General features: G+C 45.2%; 1 long non-coding RNA gene and 1 pseudogene across 3 annotated transcripts in view; one reads left to right on the top strand and one right to left on the bottom strand.

Annotated features, from left to right (window-relative positions):
* Positions 1 to 22,294, top strand: part of LOC116568152 — a 69,197-nt gene extending 46,903 nt beyond the window's left edge. For all 3 annotated transcript variants that reach the window (XR_004276520.1, XR_004276519.1, XR_004276521.1), the window contains 3 exons: positions 1,000 to 1,090; positions 21,460 to 21,615; positions 21,744 to 22,294. This is a non-coding gene — a long non-coding RNA (uncharacterized LOC116568152). The remainder of the gene's footprint in view (positions 1 to 999; positions 1,091 to 21,459; positions 21,616 to 21,743) is intronic.
* Positions 16,736 to 16,909, bottom strand: LOC116568435 (annotated as a pseudogene).
* Positions 22,295 to 22,697: the final 403 nt, after the last annotated feature.

Consider the following 22,697-nt stretch of genomic DNA (forward strand, 5'->3'; position numbering starts at 1 on the left):
GGAACCAGTCAGATCCTCACTCTGGAGGGCAAAGGCCATGCCTCTGAGAGAATGACCTCTTTCTCTCCCGAAGCTGCTGCTTTCAGAACGGCTGCTACCCTAGCTCCAGCGGGTGAATGCAACTGCACCAAGAAATCAGTGGTTCTCACGGCCAAAGAGACGCTTCCACAGGCTTAATTTGGCATAATTATAAGTTTCCTCAATACGTTTTATTATGTGCATTGTTGTTTCAGCAAAAATTGTTGTGACATGGAAAGTTTTTTATTATCGGTAATTTTTTCAAGTTCTTTATCATCCCCTAAGGCTAGTTCTCCCCCTGCCCCCCTGCATATACATGCTTCAGTGATAGGCACATCCTGGGGTTGCTCTTTCCCTTTCTCTAGTTTATTCTTTAAAGGGGGAGGGAAGCCTAAATTACATGGTAGGATTCTAGAGGCTGCGAAGGCCAGGTCAGTGAGGAAGCCGGGGAGGCGTGCCTCCTGGAGATGGAGGTGACATCAGCCTTCCTGAGCCAGACTGTCTCTGGCCAAGGACCCTGTAGCCCCCAGGCCCCGGGAGCACTGCTTTGGGAGTCTGCTCCTTCAGGGATTGAATCCTGGCTCTGTCACTTGCTAGCGGCATGACACTGGACAAGTTCCTTAATGTAGCGCCATCCTTCAGTCCAGTTTGGTTTCCAAACTAAGGTACAAATGTTCTTGGAAAGAGCATGTCACTGTGCTGGAGGTTGTAGTCACCCACTCCATAAACACAAAATTTCCTAATGAAGCACAAGTTTGATCACAAGGGTGGTCGTGGGGTGTATGTGTGTGTGTGTGTGTGTGTGTGTGTGCCAGCAACAATAATATAATGTTTATATTAAAACAAGCTCAGGAGAGAGTCACATGCTCAAATTTAAAGCCAATTAGGGAACTTTGAAGATATTTAATACTTACCTTGGCCAGCTTTTATCTACCCATTCTCTCTCAGTTCTTACCTGTTCTCTCTTTTGCCCATTTAAAGATACTTCAGAGAAAAGTGTGGCAGGCAGCCATTCCCTCTACACGTTGGATGTAAGGCCCCTCTCTTCAGAGCTGTGGAGAGCCCTGATTATGTAAGAAAACATTTTTTTTTTATTTTAAAGAGAACCTATTTAAAATCATTCAAGGCTTGGCCATGGGTTTGTAGATATAACACCAAAGGCATGGTCTGTGAAAGGAAAAACTGGTAACTTGGACTTTATTAAAATTAAAAACTTCTAAAAAATTTTTAAAAATTAAAAGAATTTAAAAATTCTCAGTGAAAGACATCATTAAGACAGTTAAAAAGTGAGCCATAGAATGGGAGGAATTACTGGCAAAACACATGTCTGGTAAAGGACTTAAATTCAAAATATACAAGAACACTAAAACTCAACAATAGAAAATGGATAAAAGATCTAAACAGATACCTCACCAAAGAAGGTTTACAGAAGGTAACTAATTACATGGAAAGATGATCAACATCATTTTTGTTAGTAAATTTCAAGTTATAACTGTAACAAGGGTGATACCGGGGTGGCTCAGTTGGTAAAGCATATCCCTTCCGCTCAGGTCATGACCTCAGGGTCTTGGGATTGAGTCCCAGATTGGGCTCCCTGCTCAGCAGGGAGTCTGCTTCTCCCTCTCCCTCTGACCTCCCATTCATGCTCTTTCTCTTTCTCTCTCTCAAATAAATAAATAAAAATATTTAAAAAAAACCCAAAAAACCCAACAACAACAAACCCAACAGTAACAAGATAACACTACACACCTATAAGAATGGCCCAATTTGAAACACAGACTATACCAAACCCTGGTAAGAATATGTAGCAACAGAAACTCTCCTTTTTTGCTGGTGGGAATGCAAAATGGCCTGACCAATGCCTGACCAGACAGTCTCGCAGTTTCTTATGACACTAAATATAGTCTCACGCTATGGTCCAGCTCCTGCATTTTTAGGTATTTCTCTGATGTGGAAACTCTTGTGCAAACAGAAACCTGCACGCTAGTATTCATAATTGCCAAAAACTGGATCTCTCCCCACCACCCCACACCCAAGATGTACCTCAATCAATGGAAATCTGTGGTACATAATATGCAGTGAGATGCTATTCCATAATAAGAAAAAAAGAGCTATTAAGCCTTGAAAAGGTACAGATGACTCTGAAATGCGTATCACTAAGTGATGGAAGGCAGCCTGCCAAGGCGGCATACTCTGTGATTCCAGTTATATGCTCTTCTAGAAAATGTGAAATTAAAGTAGGGCTAAAAACATCTGTAGTTTCCAGGAGCGTGGGGGGTGGGGGTGGAAGGGTTAAATAGGTGAAGCTTAGGGGTTTGTTTTAGGCTATGATACTGTAACTGTGGATACATGACATTATGCACTACCAAAACACATCGAACATTATGGCGCAGAGTGAACCGTAATGTATACACATTAAAGGAAAACCATTGAGTCATCAGGTGGTCCAGGATGGGGAGAGAATGTGACAGAAAAATCTAATTGTATTATACATGTATGACACAACTTTAGTGAAAAGGGTGGAGGGAAAAGTCAGTGAACTAGGTAACTTTGGATATGAACGGAGTTTGTAAAAGTAAAGGCAGAAGGAACTGTGTATTAGCACTGCACTTTCGTTAAAAAGTTGGTTCCTATGGAATATGGGTCAACAATTCTGACACTGCTTTACAAGTACAGTTCACCCTTGAACAACATGGATTTGAACTGTGTGGGTACACTTAAATGCTGATTTCTTATAATACAATACTGTAAATGTACTTTCTCTTCCTTATGGTTTTCCCCTCTAGTTTACTTAATTGCAAGAGTAGAGTCTATGACACCTATAACACACAAAATATGTATTGTTAACTTTATTTTATTGGTAATGCTTCCAGTCAACAGTAGACTAATAGTAGTTAAGTTTTGGGGGAGTCAAAAGTTACATGGGAACTTTTGATTGCATGGAGGTTGATATTCCTAATCCCCACATTGTTCAAGGGTCATCTGTGTGCTGAAATTGAACAATTAAATAAATGGATGCTGGGAGCTGGCTTTCTTCTTACTGGAGTAAGAGTACACAGTTGAGCAAAAGGTGGAAGCCAGAATGACACATGTGGTAATGGGTTAGAGCTGAAGACATTAGTGTCAATGGTGTTCAGCTTAATATAGATACAGGTGGCTACATATGGAAATATGTATAGGCATGTAGAAATACATGGGTTACTGACTTTTATACACACACCTATCCCCTCTGTCAGCTGAGAGAGTCTAGAAGCAAGGACATTCCAGTCACAGTGAGCACACCTAGTTCCCAGATCTTCGTTGCTAACACCATTCTACAATAAAAGGAATCAGTTCTCTTTAGACACGTGGCTGACTCTAAGACTGGGGCAGGAAATTTATAAGATGAGCTTAGGCACATCTCATAGTACCAGAGAGTAAATTCCAGAAGTAAGCAAAACCATGATGGGTTATGTCAAATGGAAGCAGGACCAAGTGGAATGACCAAAGCTGGAGTAATTTGAACAACAAAATAAGTAAGTTTTTGATTGTAACACAAAATTCCAAACAAATACTCAGGTGCTATATTGGTATAAACAAATGATTCAATAAATAAGTCAGTGGAGGAGAGTATATAAATTGCCCATGTAAGAGAATTCAAAAATAATATTTATTTATTTATTTATTTATTTGTCTGGGTGTAGGGAGAGAGCACAAGCAGGGGAAGTGGCAGGCAGAGGAGGCTGAGGGAGAAGCCAGCTCTCTGCTGAGCAAGGACTCCTGGGAGAGACTGGATCCCCAGAGGCAAAGGCAGCTGCTTAACTGACTGAGACACCCAGGCATTGTAGATACTCTGCCATGGAGGATTGAAGCACTTCTCCCTACTCAAGTGTGGACTGCAAATAGCAGTTTTCTTTTAAAGAGTGTGGGATGGAAAGGGAGAAAAAAAGAGTAACTTTACAGTAGATAAATCTGGCAAGCACTACCTCAGCTAGGTGCTCAAGGTCAGTGTCAACAATGAGAGGTCATATTGGTGTATGGTGAAATGATAGGAACAAAATGGCACTTTGCCTCTATAATCTTCCTTTCCAAACCTGTATGAATTACAAGAAAAGTATCAGACAAAGGCTTATTGAGGGACAGTCTATAAAATACCTGACCAGTTCTCCTCAAAACAGCGAAGGCCATCAAAAGCAGGGAAATTCTGTGAAACTGTCACAGCCAAGCTGAGCCTTAGAGGCAATGCAACTAAATATAATGTGTTATCGTGGATAGGGTTCTAAAACTGGGAAAGGACATTAGATAAAATACAAAGATGTTTGAGTGAATACAGATTTATCAGTTAATAATAATATGTTGGCTTTGGCTCATTAATTATAACAAATGTACTGCATTCATGTGCAGTGTTAATAATGGGGGGATCTGAGTGTTAGATATATGGGAACTCTGGACTGTCTTTGTCATTTTCCCATAAATCTAAAGCTATTCTAAAACATGAAATTTATTTTTAAAAATGAAATAATACCATAAAACATCATTTGGTGAATGGGTGCTATTAAATGGTAATAAATGATAATGAGATTGAGAAATTTGTATTCACTCAAATGGCCTATAGAGAGAGCACTCAGAAGAATGCCCTGACAAGGCCTGCTCTCATAGAAGCTGAAATTTCAAGGACATGGGTACTGGCTGATGCCAAGGTTTCAGAGAAGAGGTACCATTATTCTTCATGAGACAAGGAAAGGGCTTCCCCCTGCCCAAAAGGGAGGAGGAAGCAGAATAAAACAATAATGAACATTTATTGAGTACTGAGCTGTGCCAAGTGCTTTTTCTGTTCTAAGTGCTTTATCTCATTGAATCTTGATGAGGTAGGTACCATTATTCCCTTACAAAGAGGGAAAGAGAAAAAACTGAGGCCTAAGAATTTGACCTGCCTGATTAATATATAGTTAATAAGGGTGGGAGTATAAGGTAGGATTTGAATCCAGAAAGCTTGGCTTCAGAGCCATCTCTGTGAGTCTACTTGCCAAGAAATATGTTCGTGCCCTGTGACCACTCAAATTCCACTGCTGTGTTTCTAAATTCCCGGAATGTGTGGTGTGAGCTTATTTTCTGTACAAACAAGAAAAGGACTGAATTTTCTTTTTTGGATGACTTTGGACTATCAGAGGCCAGTGAGAGTTTAGGTCAAGTTTACTTAGATCCGAGTTTTAGGACAAGCTGGTGGGATGGGGGCTTAGTACTTAGCTGACACTGGGTAACATTATTATTATTACTACTAGTCATCGCCTTCCTGCCTCCACTGACTCCCCACCCCTCACTCAATTCCCTAGAGTCTCCTTCAAGTCAGGCTACTTCCTTAGGGGAAACAGGATGTCATCTACAGGCTTGGGACAGGTCTCTGGGGGCTTGGGGTGGGAAGAGGCTGCCTGATTGGCTAACACGGAGCTAGGCACCAGAGAGGAAGTAATGTTTCCGGGAGCTGAGGAAACTGCCATTTCCTCCTCCAGCAGGAAGTGGCCTTGGCTATTCTCAGCACCCTGTGGCCATGTGGAGCAATGGAAATCACAGCCTGGCAGTGTCTTGGATTTGCCTCCTGCAGTTTAACAATCTCTCAGTCAAAATAAACTGGCTCCTTCAGTCTCCAGGGCATGGTTAAGGTAATAATTGAGAGAGAGAAGCTGGAGACCTGGCTGTAGCACAAAGGCGTGGAAAGACTTTTATATCAGACTGGTATTGGCTGCTTGTGCCTCATTAAAGTGGTTTAATTGAAGCATTGTGAAGACAAACAAACCAAGAGATTCAGTTATGGTTTCTCAAATAGCTAGTCTCCACCTCAGGAGAATCTGTACTGTTGGAGGTAAGGGAGACTGTTGCTCCTTTAAGCGTGTATGTGTAGATTTCAACAAGAAAGCTGCATGATTCAGGAGACAGGGAACTGGAAAATGGTCAGAGAAATATGGGTCCGCATTGGAACTTCAGCAGACATGCTATTTTGAGACAACATGGCCGACCCATGCTTTCGTCATGTAGCAAAACCTGCCCCGTTGTCATGCTCCATGAGGCAGTGGCGGCCCCCCTGAGGAGGTCATATTTGAATGATGCCTGACTCATGAGACAAAACCAATGATGCCTGACTCATGAGACAAAACCAGCCCTTTATGGAGGTGGGTTCCTGGGAGGGGGCAGGCTGCCTGTTCATTCATAATGAACAGGTATTCACTGAGGGATTCTTGATACCAGAGATGTGGTGGGGAGGCAGACAGTCAAGGTCTCTGCTTTCATGGAGTTTATACTTGGGAAGAAGGGACAGAGAAAAAGAAACACAGAGGTAAATAAAATCAGTTATTGATAAGCACGCTGCAGAGAATTAAGACAAATGTTGGTCAGAGGGCAGAGTAACTGGATGATCAGTCTGGGGAAGCAAAAGAGCAGAGGGCCTAAGGCAGGAAGGTCTTGCTGGTTAGACAAAGGAATAATATGTTCCTCTGGCCCACGCCTGGTTGTTCCCTATGGCCCACTGGCTACATTCATTGCTACCCAATTCGTAATGTCTCCGAGTCTTCTCCCCATTTACTTGTGGGATTTCCATCCCATTCCAGAGGTTTTCCTTGGGCAGGGGGGGTTGGAGGATGTGGCAGGTAGGTGAGCTCACGCAGTCTGTAGTTTAGGCACTGCTGGGGCATGGCCCCCTCCTGGAGTGTCTGGCAGTCGGAGGCACTTCTTGACATCCTCACATGCAGAATGGCTAAGCCCTCCCTGATGGTGGTCTTCCCAAGGATACTGATGGGGGAGCTGAATGTCTAATAAAACTGATGTCTAGCAAAATGCAGTTGACTTGCAGAGAGGTGGGTCCAGCATATGATGCACCAAGACCCCAGCCAGACTCCCTGCCTTTGAGAAGCAGATAATGTACTAGAAGGAGACCTAGGTCTATGGGCTCAAAAGAAAAAAAAAAAAAAAAGTTTTTTTTTCTTTACTTTTTTTTTTTTTTTTTAAATAGAGTGCCTGCTATGTGCTCTACTGCCAGGGTAAATGAAAGTCTAACTCTTGCCCTCACCACTCATTGATCTTGGAGGTAAGTGAGTCTTTAATACCAAGGCAGGGCATCTGGATGCAATTCAAAGTGCACTGGGAGGCATTTGAACCACTCAGGAGACTTTCTGTGGCAGGTTATAGGGAACCTAACCCACGCTGGCTTGAATAATAAAGAGGGTTTATTAGTGCACAATAGCTGAAAGGTTAAAAGGTAGGGAGTCCTCAGATGTGGCACACTCAGGGCTCCAGCTCTGTCTCTGGGATTCCCTTGGCGCCATTCTCCTCCCATGTAGGCCAGTGCCTCCCTCCCAGGGTAGCTTCCAACAGGCACAGAGGCTGTGCTCTTTCATTCATGTTCTGGAGAGAGAGACCGTGACAGAGAAGACACAGGGACAGAGAGACTGCTGCAGAACGAGAACAAAATACCACCTTTGAGCTTCTGACTAATGGCTTCTCCTTACACCTTGCCCAATGTCTGCAGCCAAGAGAAGGAAGTGCCTGGGTTACCAATTCCTGCAGCAGCGCTAATGGGACTCCCCAGATTAGCTAACTAGGCTCACCAAACCACAGCTTTACAGGCAGGATGGATGCTGGGAAGTAGCAACCATGCCTGTTACAGTGAAAAGATTTGAAGAAGGTCACATTGAAGGAGGGAAAAAGAGGAAGAAGAGAGAGCCATTAGGAGCTCTTCCAAAGAGAGCTGGTGGCTGGGGGCCCAGGAGAGGGATGGAAGGTGAGACAGAGCACAAAGGACAGATGTAAATCCTGTCATTTAGCAGTTGAGTGGCAGTGACATGGGTCTTAACTTCTCTATATCATTTTCCAAATTCATAACATGGTTGTATAATTTCTTAGCTTTCAGGATTATAGAGATAGATTAAATATATCTACTATGATGAAGGTCCTTAGTAAGTGGCATTATTGATATCAATATCCAGACTCCTTTTATGACATAGAACTCCCTTCCTGTTCTGGACTCAAATAACTCTGGGTGGGAGAATGAAGTGGGAGAGAGTCTCCCATGTGTAGCCAGTACACATGCTCTTCCCATTTTGTGGTGGAACCTTCCCAAACGGGAAAAAGTTATCCTAGAGCCAGTCATGAAACTTCTTTTTCGTTCCCAGGGGTTTTTTGTCCTCAGTCCTATCAATCAGTGTCCACATCTTGACCAGCACAGAGAGCAGTTTGTTATGTTTTCAGTCAGTAAATATTGGTGAAAGAATGAGAGTTGGCTCAATGTACTTTAATGAGTAAGAAACAAATCAGCTTGCTCAAATTTCCAGGAATTTTCTCCTGAACTGAATTGCAGTGTGGTTGTTGCCACTCCCCAAAACCAATGTCCTAAGCCCAGGAAAGCCCCATTATCACTGTCACTCCAAACTGTTTTCACCAAAATCAGTGGGTTGAGTGTTGTCCTAGAGAATAATAATTTTGCACAATACAAACAGAGCCTTCATCTGCAAGAGGGACATGAGTTTCTGACAGGAAGTGAGTGCGTGCCTGGTAGGAAGGCTATAGAACGTGTTTGTGGCAGGGGCTGCAGAGGGGCTGGTGAGAGATCAGTGGGGCAGACTACCTGTCTTTAGTTGGGTTTTAGTGGTGATGGGGGGAACCCATGAGTTTAGGAGTTAGACTGCCTTGGGTTTTAACCTCATTTCTGCCATTCATTAGCCATGAGATTGTTCATTTGTTTAAAACAGGCCAGATAGTGGGGACAGAAAGTACAAAACCTGCTCCTAAGAAAGGACTTTGAACAATGGATGCAGAGAAGTCGAATACAGTAAAGTATGGCAATGGGGAAAATATGGGAGTGTGGTAGTAAGAGCACGCGGGGGCAGGGCACAAGCTCCAGTCTCACTGTGAGGGAAGAGTCAGGAAGAACATCCTGAAAGAAGCAGAGAAGCGTAGAGCATTGGGAAGGAGAGCATTAGCCTGGAGAAGGAGAGGGCGGGGCAGCAGGGTCTGTGTTCTCCGTGGAAGGGCAGGCGAAGTTCTAGAGGCAAAAGGGAGTTGGAGTGTGGTGGGCCAGTTGGGAGCAGATCAGGCTGGGAGGTCAGCAGGGCCAGATGGTGAAAGCCCCGAAAGCCACTGCTATTTCAACTCTAAGGACAAGGGAGCTATTGCAGGGTTGAAGCAGGGGAAAGGAAGAGGCATTTTGAGCAGCTGAGTGAAGAACAGACGGAAGGGAAACAAGACTGGAAGCGGGAACCGCAGTGCCGACGCTGTCCCGGAATGCAGGGGAGAGAGGACGGCAGCCAGGTTGGGTAGTGGCGTTGGACAGAGGCAGTAATACATGCAGTCGAGGGATATTAGGGAAGTGGTTACTTGATCTTGGAGAAGGAATGTGCCAGACAGTTGAAGCGCTTCATTCTATTTCTTAGAATGTCCCTTTGAGGTAGATACAGTTCCAGGGGGTTAAGCAACTTGTCCACAACTAGCAAGTGCAAACACAGACTTCAAACCCAGGTCTGCCTGCCCTCAAACGCCTCGTTTTTCACCACTAGATTATGTGGCTTTCCTAAGTCAAATATGACCCTTTATTGCTTATCATGTTTACATTAAGGACCATAGAAGTTATACCAATTCTGAAGGATTGAAGTGGAGTGATAGAACGCAGACTGAAGAAAGATGAGGACTGGTGTCTTTGGGAGTATCATACTGGCCATCAGTGGCCTCCTTCTGTCACCCCCTCCCACACCCCCACTGTTGTCCTCGCTGAGGGTTTAACTAGGTCAACTGCCATCTTCCTGAGGAAGCGTCCTGGGTGGACCTCCTTCCCCATCAGAATTAATAGCACTGCTACCTTCCTATCCTTGCCCCTTCACACTGGCCCGGAAGCTCCTCGAGGGCACAGACAATGTTGTCATCAGTGAGATATTCCCAGGGCCTCATCACGGAGAGTAGATTCAGTAAATATTGGATGATTGAGTGATTGTGGGAAGATCATGGTCATACCAGGAGAGTACAACCTGTTCGTTGTGCTAGAATGTGTAAGTGAAGGCAGCTACTTTGCCCTTCTTTATGCTGACACCTGTTCCTTCTCTTGTCCTATGAAATCATGCTTTCTCTCTGTGGCCCCACTTCTCCCTAGGGGCCAACACTGCAGGGTCCCCTTGGTATGTGCTCCCTGCACTTCGTCCTTAGCTGTGGGTCTCTTGGTTCTTTTGTACAAATTACATGTTTCTTCCAGCCTGGCTTTAATCATTACAACCTTGAATCCTCATCAGGCTCTCTGCCCCATCTCAAACCTGGTGCTTAAGGGACACTCTTACCCTCAGAATAAATGGTATAATTTTCATAAACATGGGTCATTTGCTCCCTTGCATCAGTGTCAGATATGAAACCACCACTTAACAAGACGTACCAGAAATGCAGAATGTCTGAACAAAGCCTGTGGACAACAGTATTTTTTTTTTCTTTCTCTAGTTCTGTGAAATTGCTCTCCCAAAATAATCCTAATGCTTTATTTACTTCAGCTTTGGGTTTATTTTGAGATGAACTTTCCTGAAGCTGAGTCTTAGGATGTGATTCTTATCCTGGTCACATCCTGCGAAGTTGTTTTGTGACTTGTTTGAATGGGCTCTGGCTTTTCCAGGGAGCCCCTGGTACCGAGGAAGAGGCCAGAGGATGTCAACTCCCACGTGCAGTCCAAAGACCAAGATGACAGTGCAGCAGCTTGGGTGGAACTGCTCGCAGGAGGAAGGGCCCCGTCGCCTTGGCTCGCACACCACAGACACAGCAGAGGCAAACTCAGCTCAGATATTATCGATGATCTGTTCCGGGGGCTGATGTGTCTCATGGTTTCCAGCATCTGAGTGATTTGTGAACGTTAGGAATTCAGACTCTGGATGATTAAAACTGCCAGTGCTGGGAATTTTCTCATTTCAGGAAATTTTGGTTGTGAGACATGCTGGAACCTCACCAGCAGGCGGACCCTAAGGGCAGGAAGTCCAGACCGGGGGTGGGGATGGGGCTGTGAGAACTGACCAAAAGGCAGTGCAAGGCCCTTGCTATCATGTCAGACAGATCTGCATGGGAATACTCCTTCTCTGAACCTCAGTTTCTCCACTGGCAAAATGGGGTTGATAACATCTACCTTGCAGGAGTGCTGTGACAATGAAACGATATAATGGCCTGCCTGGCACGCAGTTGGGGCTTGGACAGGGGAGTTCCCCTTGGCTTCTGTAGGAGTGAGGGGAGCTGAAGTGCAGTCCAGGCTGGATTGGTCTGGTTGATGATAGAGGGCAGTCAGTGGTCCATCTAAGTTGGATCCTGGAGGTCAGGGGACTGGGTCTGATGCTTAGAGGTGCAGGAAAGGGACTGGCCAAGACCACACAGCTTATTGAAGTCATGAGGCTCAGGGCAGGGCTTTAATCCAAACTTTGATCTGTGGGCAGTAGCTCCTGGAGCCCCACATTTATCCCTGGTGGTAGCGTATAAAGCAGTGGTTCTCAAAGTGTAGTCTGAGGACCCTGGAGAAATCTGACAATCTCAGGGGTCAGTGAGATTAGAATTATCTTCATCCTACTGCTGAGATTTTCTTTTCTTTTCATTGAGTTGGTGTTTGAATTGCTGGTGCAAAAGCAACAGTGGGTAAAACTGCTGGTGTCTTGGTACACATCAAGGCAGTGGTGCCGAACTATAGTGGTAATCATCGTATGACTCACCACCACACGTGCACAGTAAAAAAGGGGGGAGAAAGCCAGTTTCACTTCAGGGTGTGCTTGGTGACTAAATTTATTAAATTTCAACCCTCGAGTACTTTTTAATGTTTTGTGTGATGAAAGGGAAGTACATGTAAAGTATTTCTGCTGTTTACCAAGTGCACTGGTGGTCTCGAGGAAGTGCACTGGCACGGTTGTTTGAGTTGGGAACTGGGCTAGCCACTTTTTTCTCAGAACACCATTTTCCCTTGAAAGAATGACTGACATGCACCGTGGTTATCAGATTTGGATAGTTGGCCGATTTTGGAGGCCATCACTTCACGGAAAACAGGTGACCATGTTTGTTGCCAGTGATCACGTGTGAGAGTTCAAATGAAAACAGAATTTTGGAAAACTTGTGTCCCCAACCCTGAGCTGTCAGATTACACACTGCAGCTGCCCTTTAAGAAACCACGGCTCATCCAGAGTTGGTAGGGTATCAGAGAAGAACATCCACAGTTACCTAAAGAGGCTATTAAAATGGTTCTCCCTTTGCCAACCCCACGTCTGTGGGAGGCCCTGTTTCTTCATCTAGTTCAATTGTTAAGCTAATTAAACAAGGAGGCGAAGATAGTTCTAATGCCTTAGTAGCCTAGGCAAACAAACCAGAATTTAAGTCTGTAAATACCTCAAGTTTAAGAAATCAAAAACCTAAGGACAACCAATCACAGCCAAATAGGCTTTCCCAGATAAGGTGGCCACTACTTCAGCTCCAGCCAATCCAGTAATTCCCTTGTTTTGCTCCCTTGTCTTCTCCATGAGCCTTGCCCCTGGTTCCTGGTGCTGCCTGATTCAGACTGATTGTTGCTCAGATAAGCTCTTCACATTTCTGCCATGCCTCAGGTGATCTATAACACAGCCAAATACCGTATCACCAGAGACTGAATGCCAAAGAGGATACAGAAATCCACCTGTATGCTAAGTCAGACATTAGAGAGATTTGCAACTATGTGAAACAAGGCCATTCTTCTCATTCATTTTATGTAGATTTTTTCATCTAAAATGTTATTTAGAGGAACATGTAGTGGGTTTATTAGTTTTTTAAAAAATAAATTAGTAAATGTTCTTAAAAGCATAGAACAACTACAAGTATTATATAAATAGTCAATATGCCACAGCATTGTAATGTCCCTGCCAGTGTTCTCCCAGACTGTGGGGCCCCCAGAGCAGGGCCTGTCTCTGATTCATCTCTGTATCTGAGCACAGAGCTGAGTATCCACTGGGTAGGCATCAAGTTTGGAGAGCAAATGAATGAGAAGCTGGAAGAAGCCAGGGCGGATCTCAGCTGGGTTCGTGATGGATACAAGCAGACTCATGAGCCAGGAGGCTCAAGTCCAGAGTGGCAAGAGTGGGACATGAACAGGACCTGGAATGAGGTGGGAGCAGCAGGATGAGAAAGGAGGGTCCCAACGTTGGCAGTCAGTCTGGTGGGATGGCCTTTCATAAACCATGTCTGGTGCTGGCCAGTGGCGTAGCAGGCTGTGTGCGGACACAGGATGGAGACCGGCCCCACCTGCTGATGGGGCCGGGTAACACAGCCTGCCTGATGCCACCCCCATGGCAAGACAGACTTGTCAGCCCAAGGGTCTCCCCGCGTGTGTGTCCCACCACCTCGTGGGCTTGGAAAGATCAGGGCTGAAAGAGTTAAGCCTGAAGTATTAAATATGAGTCTTTCCTAAGTTTTCAGACGATATTTTACATCATTAGGTGCATGTTTGACCATCTTGTCTTTGTGAATTTATTCTGAGGTGTTTTGGGACATCCAGAGAGGAAGGGAAAAATGTCACCAATGTCTGCTTGGTGCCAGGTGCTTTATTTATGTTTCTTCATGTAATCCTCACAAACGCCTCCTGAGGAAAGTGCTAGTATTGCCATTTTAGATAGGGGAAAAAGGAGACTCAGGGAATAGGAGTAATGTGTCTGTGGTCACAGTGCTCATCATTGGCCGGGCTGGGATTTGAACCAATGTCTGTGCGAGTCCCACGTCCATACCATTAGAAAAACCAAATTTTGTCTTATTTTATTTATTTAATTAATTTATTTATTCATTTCACCACTGGAGTAATGCATATGCATTGTTTAAAAATGTGACAATTCTGAAACAAGTGAAAAATAAAAATTACCCATTAATTCTACCATTCAAAAATAAGAATTATTGTCATATTGGTATGTCTTCTGTGATGTTTTTCCCATGTGTATTTCTAACCTGTTTTTCTGTTTAACAGTATATTTTGTAAACCTCTTTCTGCACCTATAAATATGTTTCAATGTGATTTAAAAGGGCTGCATAGTAGTTCAGTATGCGAATGTGCCATTTATTTAACCAATCCTCCGTTATTAAATAATTTAGTTGGCATCTGGTTTGTCACTAGTATTAAAAAATATTCCAGTGAACATCTTTGAGGTTTAATCTTTATGTGTATCTTTACTTCCTTAGGATAAAATCCTAAAAATGCAATTGATGATTTAAAGTACATTTGGGTTTCGGGGCACCTGGGTGGCTCAGTGGGTTAAGCCTCTGCCTTTGGCTCAGGTCATGATCTCAGGGTCCTGAAATCAAGCCCTGCATCATGCTCTCTGCTCGGGCGGGGAACCTGGTTCTTCCTCTCTTTCTGCCTGCCTCTCTGACTACTTGTGATCTCTGTCAAATAAATAAAAATCTTAAAAAAAAAATAAAATGAAGTACATTTGGGTTTCAAAGACATTTCAATATACTATATTGTCAAGTTATCCCCCAAGAAAGTTATAAAACTTTAAATTCCCATTAGTGGTAGGTGAACAGTTGTTTCCCTGCTCCCTCAACAAGTGATATGAACAGATCTCTTCTGGTTGGATAACCAAACAGTATGTCTGTTTTAGTAGATCTGTATTCTTCCAATGCCACTTTCTTGTTTCTTGATCCAGTTTGAGTAATGCTCTGTATTAGGATATGAAAATTTTTTACTACATTAGTTACCTAAGGAGACAGTTTTCTATTTCCTCCCTGAGCTGGGTGGGGTGGCAGTGTGCAGGGAGCCAAGTGGGAGTGACTTTGGTCAGGCAGTGGGACAGGTTGGATGAAGAAGGATTGGGTACGGGTAATTATTCTCACCAGTGGGGTGTTGGCCGGTGGTTGGAGTCTTCCCCTACTATAGAGAGGAGGGGTGATTCCTGCCAGGGGTAATTCTGTGTGCCTGTTCCCCAGGGATGTGGTGGGCAGTACAGGTGCCAGGAAGTCCACCAGAATGACTGGGGTTTATGGGCAGAGGTGTGGACAGGCAGCCCAATAGGGGACAGACAGTAGGGGATATAGACCGGTGCTCTTGTGGATGGCAGTTTCAGGAGGGTCAGGGAGAAGTGGAATTTTGAATGTAGGAATGAGTGCTCTTTTTGACAGCTGCATGGTCTAGCCAATGATCCCCAGTGGCCTGACCACCAAAGGGTCTCACTGTTTGTCATTCATTCCCTCGGTGAATTCTCCACAACTGCACTGGCTCTCAGATGTTGGTATCTACTTTGTGAGGTCTCTGGTAGTATGTCTTTGACTTGGGGGTAGACTCTGTTAAGGAGATAGAAGGAGGTCTCAGAAGCCAAACTGTTCATATAACTTGCTAATTAAGGTTTCAAGAATGGAATGTTCCCATTGGCATAATAAGCTCGTGCTCGCCCTGAAAGCAGACCTACCGGTAAAACTAACCCCTGTATGCAAGGCTGTGTGATGTGCATGAAATAGGAACAAGAAGAAATGTATACGTGTGACAGCCTTGTAAGACTTGTCAGTTATTTACCACACAGTAGGGGCCATTGGGGCTGGAGGTATTATAGATGGTTGGCGGAGTCTTCTCCGTAGGCAGACCTTCTCTCTTTTTCAGCTGAAAGGGTTCACCACTTGCAGTGTGACTCGCCTTCCTTTGGAAGTCATGGGGATTTTTAGCCTCTCCTGCCTGGGAGCCCTTCTAGCCCTTTCAGGTGATGTTGCATTTTTCTGTTCTGACCCACCGATTTTAAAGGTCAAATCAGAGTTGAGTCTTAGTGCCTTTACTTCCAAGTCTCCCACTGTGCTCATATCTAAAGGTCATGGGGTTGGCACCAGGATGGGGTCTGACAAGAGCAGAGGCCCAATCCCAGTGGAACTTGGGGACTGAGCTGGAAACCTCAGCCAGGGGTAGGCATAGGGACAGATGGGAACCGAGGCTCTGACAGTGGCCCACAGAAGCACCAGGAGCATCTTCACTGAAATTGGGACTACCATCTGAGTGAGGTCAGCAGGCTGACCTGCTTGTGCCCCCAAACCTTGACTGCCCATATTGGGGCTCCCCAGTGTCCCTAATTACAGAACCTAGAGGGAGACCCAGAGAGGGCAAGTGGTCCCAGCTACAGAATGAGATGGTTTCAAGGCAGGAGTCTCACAAGAAGTGAAAATTGGAATCAGTCACTGGCCAAGCGGTGTCTATACTTGGCCTGCCTACACTTAAGTAGAGGGTAGAGTAGGGAACTTCCCCATCCTCAGCCTTGCTGCAAAATATATGAAGACAGCTTACTTATACAGATACACTCAAGACTGTAAGGTAAAGTACACTTCAAGTCAAAGGCTAGCACAGCGAAGGGAAAGGTGGGAAAGAAGTGGGAACTGTGGGCAGGGGGTATGTACAGAAAAGCAGAGGTGTTCGAAAGTCCTTTCTGCTTGCTGCTGGGGGGCCACTAACATGGGTCAGATTCGCTGGCTCTCAAGGGGAAAAGGGGCATATCAAAGCATTCTTCAAAGCCCAGCCCATGTGTCTCACCCCAAGTCTCTATTGAATGAATATGGGCACAAGACACATATTTTTAGATGTAAACATAAATCTCTCAAAGACTTGAGTTTGTTCAAAGCAGAGACAACGTTTGCTTGGGAAGGATTAGCCTTGGGAAATATGATTTGGGAATTAGACAGAACTGAGCTCCATCCAGGTTCTGAAACATTGGCTGTGTGACCTTGGAAAGCTCTTTAACTTCCCTGAGCTTCAGGAAGTTGCTGAGAGGATTTAAGGGGTCTGATTTTAATAGATGAAGAATCTGGCACTCAGTGAAGGCACAACTTCTCTGGTTCTCTCCTTGGCTATATATGGAGCATATTGTATCTATCTGACATCATAATAAACTGATAAGACAAGATATTACACTTGATCTTAGCCAAAAGGCTGAGAAGCGATTTTATCTGACCTCATACCCTTGCTTGGGAAAGGGGGCTCCAAAAACTTCAGGGTCTTGTCAGAGATCCCTCAGCTGGGTGCGAGGACCCTGGGTTCATAGTCCTTGCTTTTTCTACTATCCATACTGCCTCTCCCCAATGCCCTCATTTCAGCTGCCTGCTAGAGAAGTTTCCTTTCACATAGGGTCCCAAGTTAGCAGAAACGTCATCCAGTCCACAAGACAAGTGCCTGTTTGTCCTTGGGGTGCTTCTGACCTTTGCTTCATGTCTCTATTCTGGGCTATTTTGGGCCTTGGCCATGTATAGAGGGTCTGTGGGAAGATGGCTAGTACAGCTGCTTCATGCTGCCAAGAGTCATGGAGAGAACCCTTGAATTGGAGCCTGCCAAGGGCCTTAAGTATGCCGGCTTTGCGAAACAGCAAAAGGATCCCTCATTCTTGGGAGAAAACGTAGATGTAGAACCTTTCTATGAGGCATTCTGGAATGAAGGCAAGGGGGAACAGAAGCTAGACCAGATGCCAGGAGACCTCATTGTTGTGGAACGTGGTGGAGGAAGTGGGCGTCAGACCGCCGGGTGCTGGGGAGTAAGACAGGGGTGGACTTGGTGTTGGGGCGGTCTCCGTGGGGAGTCGAGTTCCTGTGTAAGCGGACGTTCAGTTGCCCTCAGGTTCTCTTGGGACTGTCTGGGTGTGTGGGTTCAGACTAGAAAAACATCTCCTTGGCTGCAAACTCCCGGTGGCTACCAGCTATTTTCCACTTCTCCAACCAGGGCTGACTTTAAGTGCTCCAGGACTCAGCCTTGCAGACCCTGACTGTGGAGGGAGTCCCAGCCCAGCCACATAATCCTGCAGATGCATGGACTGCTTTCCTGTGGTCCAGGGCCACTGTAGTTCGGTGGCTGAAAACACAGTAATGTCACTTAGCCTTTTTCCTTTATAGAAAGATGAGAAATGAAATAGGATTAGGTTCCAATCAAAAGCACTTGGCCTGTGATATGAATTATTTAACTGATATAGTCACTGTTTATGGAGTTCATTATGTGTCCGTGTGTCTGGGTGATAGGGACACAAAAATGTAGAAGATATGGGCCCTGCTTTAAAAAGAGTCTTGTGATGGGGACAGGTATCTAGACAGGTGAGTGGGCTAGCCCTGGTCCTGCAGGGTCTGTGTCCAGACCAAGGATGCTTTGAGCTTCAGTAGTGGTGGAACCCCCCTGTGGGTGCTAAGCCAACAAGTGGCAAGATTTCTGGCTACTGAAGGGTGGATTTGAGTGAAACAAGTCTAGAAGCCAGTAGATTCCTAGACTTCAGAAACATTCAGGAATTTAAGAAAGGTATGCAGATACAGGCAGCCTAATCCCTGGAAGTATTAACGGATCATCAACTTTAAGAACCTATAGTGATTTTCCACTTGATATTTTATGAAATGTATTTACAGCTCTTTTGAGCCTCCTAAAGCTTCCCTTGGGCATCACTGAGGTTTTCCCAGTAGTCTACTGGTATGGGGTTCATACTCTATTCCCAAGCAGTTCACGATGCCTTTCTTCACAAGTGGGGTTTTCCCCTCGTGAAGAAAGGACACCTTTCTGTTCCTTCCAGATTTCACTGACTTTCCCCTTAGTTCCCCTTACTCTTTTCTGGTTCCTGAGGTTGGGTGACCTCTTGGGTATATAACTCATGAGGGGTGGGGTTGATGAATGTGTGAGGCCCCAGGGCACTGCAAAACCAGTAGAACTATTTACCCCAACAGTTTAGGCTGGGAGGAGGGAACCACAATGTTGTTAGCTGGGAGGTGATCTCACAGCTGGTGGGAGCAGGTGGAGGGTCAGTTTTATTAGGCACGTGAAGATGTCCATGGAAAGTGGGCAATGAAGTCAGAATCTAGGAGCTTCAAGAGCAGGGTAGAGTGAGGTTGGAGGAAGAGACAAGGACCAGTACTTCAGGACTAGGTATGCCAGAGCCAAGATTGTGCTTTGCATGCCCCCATTTTGTGGTTCCATGTACTAGATATGGGTTCAGTTGCTGTGGCTCAGCAGAAGCACGCATGTAAACAAAGAGGAATGTAGGTCTGATAGTGCCTTAGACAAGGACAGAAGTAAAAGAAAAGTTTAATCAAAGAAAAACAGATTCTAGTAAAAAGCAGAAAGAAAGGGACAAGTAGGGTTAACATCCATTTGTGTTTAGGAATCCTAGTGGCTGAGAATATGTGGCTTGTATATGATTTTAAACACCTACCTCTACTCATATTATATACACATGTAGTGGAAGGACCTGTAAGTCCAGTCCTAATGGAGGATGGCCTAGGAAAGAGGATGCTGGAGGGAGTTTTGTGAAAATACGTAAATTCACACCAGCCGGTTTGAAGATTAGATAAAAATCTTTGGTTTTTCTTGATGGTGCAGACATTTCCACTTGAGTGGAATGTCAGTGAAAGCATATTTATGACTCTCTTCTATGCCTTTCTCCATGGGCACGAGGATGGTTTCTAGATGGGGGTTGCTTACTGTGGCTGTTTTTAACTTGGATTGGGAAGATAATGGTTACAGCTGCCTTGAATGCTCTTCTTGCTTCTTGTTGTCACCCATGCTGATTGAGACCACTCTGTGGCCCTCTGAAAGGGGGCCCATGACCCAAGGGCCACTGTGAAGGTGGTAGAGGTATTCCCATGCCAGGGTGCCTAGCTGAGGGGAAGAAATGCAGCCATGCTCAGCTTGCTAACCCATGTGTGCTGGCATAGGGGAAGTGGTGCCTTTTTCTAATTTACATGAAAACATCATACATTCCAGGGTGGCCTTGCCCTGACCTCATGTGTGATCTTTTCAGCTGGTCACATTTGCTATTCTTAGCGGCATAGTGAATCAGAGGGACATGGATGATTATTTGGCCCTCTTTCAGTTGATGAGATGGGAAGGCAGGGAGTTGAACTGACTGACTTGGGCTAGTCTCTCAGTTTGCCGGAGTCAGAAGTTGAACCCACTGAGGATCATAAATCCAGTGTTCTTCCCCGCCGCCACCCCCAGTGCCTGCCACGGGCACCTCTCCCTCCCCATACTCCAGTCATGGGAATTGCCAGCGACGGAGCCTGTGACTCCGAGGAGCAGCCAGGACAGGGATCCTCGCTCTGCAGCGTGTGGCCTGATGGCAATGTGCCCTTCCCAGAAGCACAGCACCAGGCTGGTGTGGGTACCTGCATGGGAAGTCCTCCCTGAACGTCTGACCTGGTCAGCCTCAAATTCTGTCTCAACCCTTTTTAGCAACTTTAAGCTCTTTCTTTACAGGGTGGGGTAGAGAGAGGCCGCGGGAGTGGTGGGGGGCAGGGACTGGGTGGGTTTGCAAAACATTAATGAATGTAATCTGTGCCTTTTCCCTGACCCAGCTTGGCCAGCTGCACTGGTCTGAAATTCCACATTCCATTGTTCTCCTTCTAAGAAAACAGAACCGGCTCCATTCAGCCCTAGGACTTGTCCATGTAGACCGGTTTAGGAGAATTTGCAAACCAGATGCATTTACTATTTACTGTCTCTTCTAGTCCCCGGGAAAAACATTATTTCTGAAGGAACTCAGCAGCCTGTTCTAAAAGGTTTCCCAACCATTGTCCATATTCTGGTCACTCCTCGGGCTTCATACAGCTTTCTCACTTCTTACCTGTCTGTATGTACATTTATCACACTCTAGCCACAGTGGTCAGCTCTTGAGTTCATGACCCAATTCCTTTCTCTGCAAACTAGCCTTCTTTGTCACTCTGTGTGGTTCCATTGATGGGCTGCTGGGCCTCATAGCCACTTGGTACAATGCCATTCGTATGATGGTCCTGCTCACAGATGATGAGCCCAGGAACGGGCACCCCATTCAAGTGAGTCTTGGGAGCTTTGGGACTAGGGCAGTGAGGAGGATTCAGTCTTTCTCCAGTTGCTTAGTCTTCATGGCATAACTTGGAAGAGGCTGCCAGCCATGTGGTCTATCACTAGATGGGGGGGCAAAGTTGGAAGCTGGAGTAAAGAGGGAATAGAACAAAGCTCATTTCAAAGAGAAAGTGAGGATAATACCTGGACGCAGAGGCTCCAGACCCATCTGAGACCCAGTCCTGTTTCTTCCTTTGGGTGTCAGTATATGCCCTGACATCCGTGTGATCACATGCTCCTTTATTTTTCTCAAATTGTCCTCATTTGGCTTCTGTAAATTACAATGAAGAGTCTTTTCTGATACTGTAGCCAAATGTTTCTGAGTGTCATCCCTGGACCAACATCAGACTCTTCACCAGAGATTATGTTAAAAAGAGCACATCCTGGACCTAGTGAATGAGAAAATCTGGAGGGGAGGCCCAGCAATCTGGGTTCTAACAAGCCCTGCAGGTCTCTCAAGACTGAGAACCACCCACCTAGCCATCACTAGCTGTGGGTGGAAGAGCATGGACCCAGAGGCAGACTGACTGGGATTTGGATGCTGGATCTGTGAGCGAGTGATATGATTCTGGGTAGGTCATCTTGTCTCTTGGAGATCCCACTTTCTCAGTGGTAAAATAGAGAATAATGCTGTTTATATTATATTGCAGCTGTAAAAGAAGCATACTCTTCTGGATACTTGGAAAGCACTGTTTTCAGTCTTGTCTCTGTGGACCCTGTTCTGACATGAGAAGACAAGTGACAATGACCCCATGTCATGCACCATGGAGACACAGCCTGAGATTTTAAAAAGTTGTCTTAACAGAGTAAGTTACTGTTCTGAGTTTATACCAAATCAGTGCACCTAGATCTTAGCACTGGTGCTAGACTCCCCTAGGCTATCACTAGATGCTTGGGAATTAAAATTAATCCCCAACTCATTTTGATTCCCCAGGTTTCACTGACCCGTTTTTCTGCTGTGTTATGAAAACCGTGCAGTCTGGACAGTCCTAGGATAAAACGGAGAAATGCACCGATTTATATTTGAAGAAGGGAAGAAAGCAATGGCCTCCATTCATTAATTTATCCCTTCATTTATTCATCCACTTGCTCATTCACTTATTCACTCACTGACTCACTTATTCATTTGCATCCACCTGACATTGAGCTCCTTCTCTGTCTAGATATCATGGTAGATACTAGAGACTGACAGATAAGGCCTTTATGTCCCCGCCCCACCCCCACCGCCTTGCACTAATTGTTGACAGATTACAGTTTGAGCAAAGACTCGGAGGCAGGAAATGGTCATGGCATGAGGAGATCACAGTCAGGCGATATGTCTTGCTGAAAGGAAGGGTGGGTGTTAGGAAGTATTGAGGCATGCGTATCAATGCCAGTAATATAATGGGAGTCAACATCTACTCTGGTTTCCACAGCACACTGTCCTGTAATTAACAGCAGTGGATGTTTTGCAAGGACCTCCCAGTTCTCTGGGCTGCATTTGAGCCAATCGCGGGTGGATGACCCTACCGTAGGTAGATTCCTCTGCCAAATACTGCTCATGCTGTTCATACTCTACAAGGGGTGGGCTGATTAGTACTCATTAAAAAGGAATCTTTGTGTCTGCTACTGCTTGACAGCAGAATCAGTCCAACCCCAAGTGAACTCCTTCTGGTATCCGGAAAGTTTGGCTATTTTCTAGATGAATCTCCACCCAGTTCTTGGCTTTCATATCACTGGAACCTCCAGTTGTATGCAAAATGGGGCAGAAACATCAAACTTCTTCCCAGATGGCTCTTTTGGAAATATATCCAGTTGGATGCTCCCTCAGACATGTCCTTTAGGGAAGTCTGGAACCAGGAGTTCAGATGATGCAAAAGAGATGTATGTGGCTGGTCTGGAAGAAAAG

The sequence above is a fragment of the Mustela erminea genome, chromosome 10 (assembly GCF_009829155.1).
Source record: "Mustela erminea isolate mMusErm1 chromosome 10, mMusErm1.Pri, whole genome shotgun sequence".
Taxonomy (NCBI): domain Eukaryota; kingdom Metazoa; phylum Chordata; class Mammalia; order Carnivora; family Mustelidae; genus Mustela; species Mustela erminea.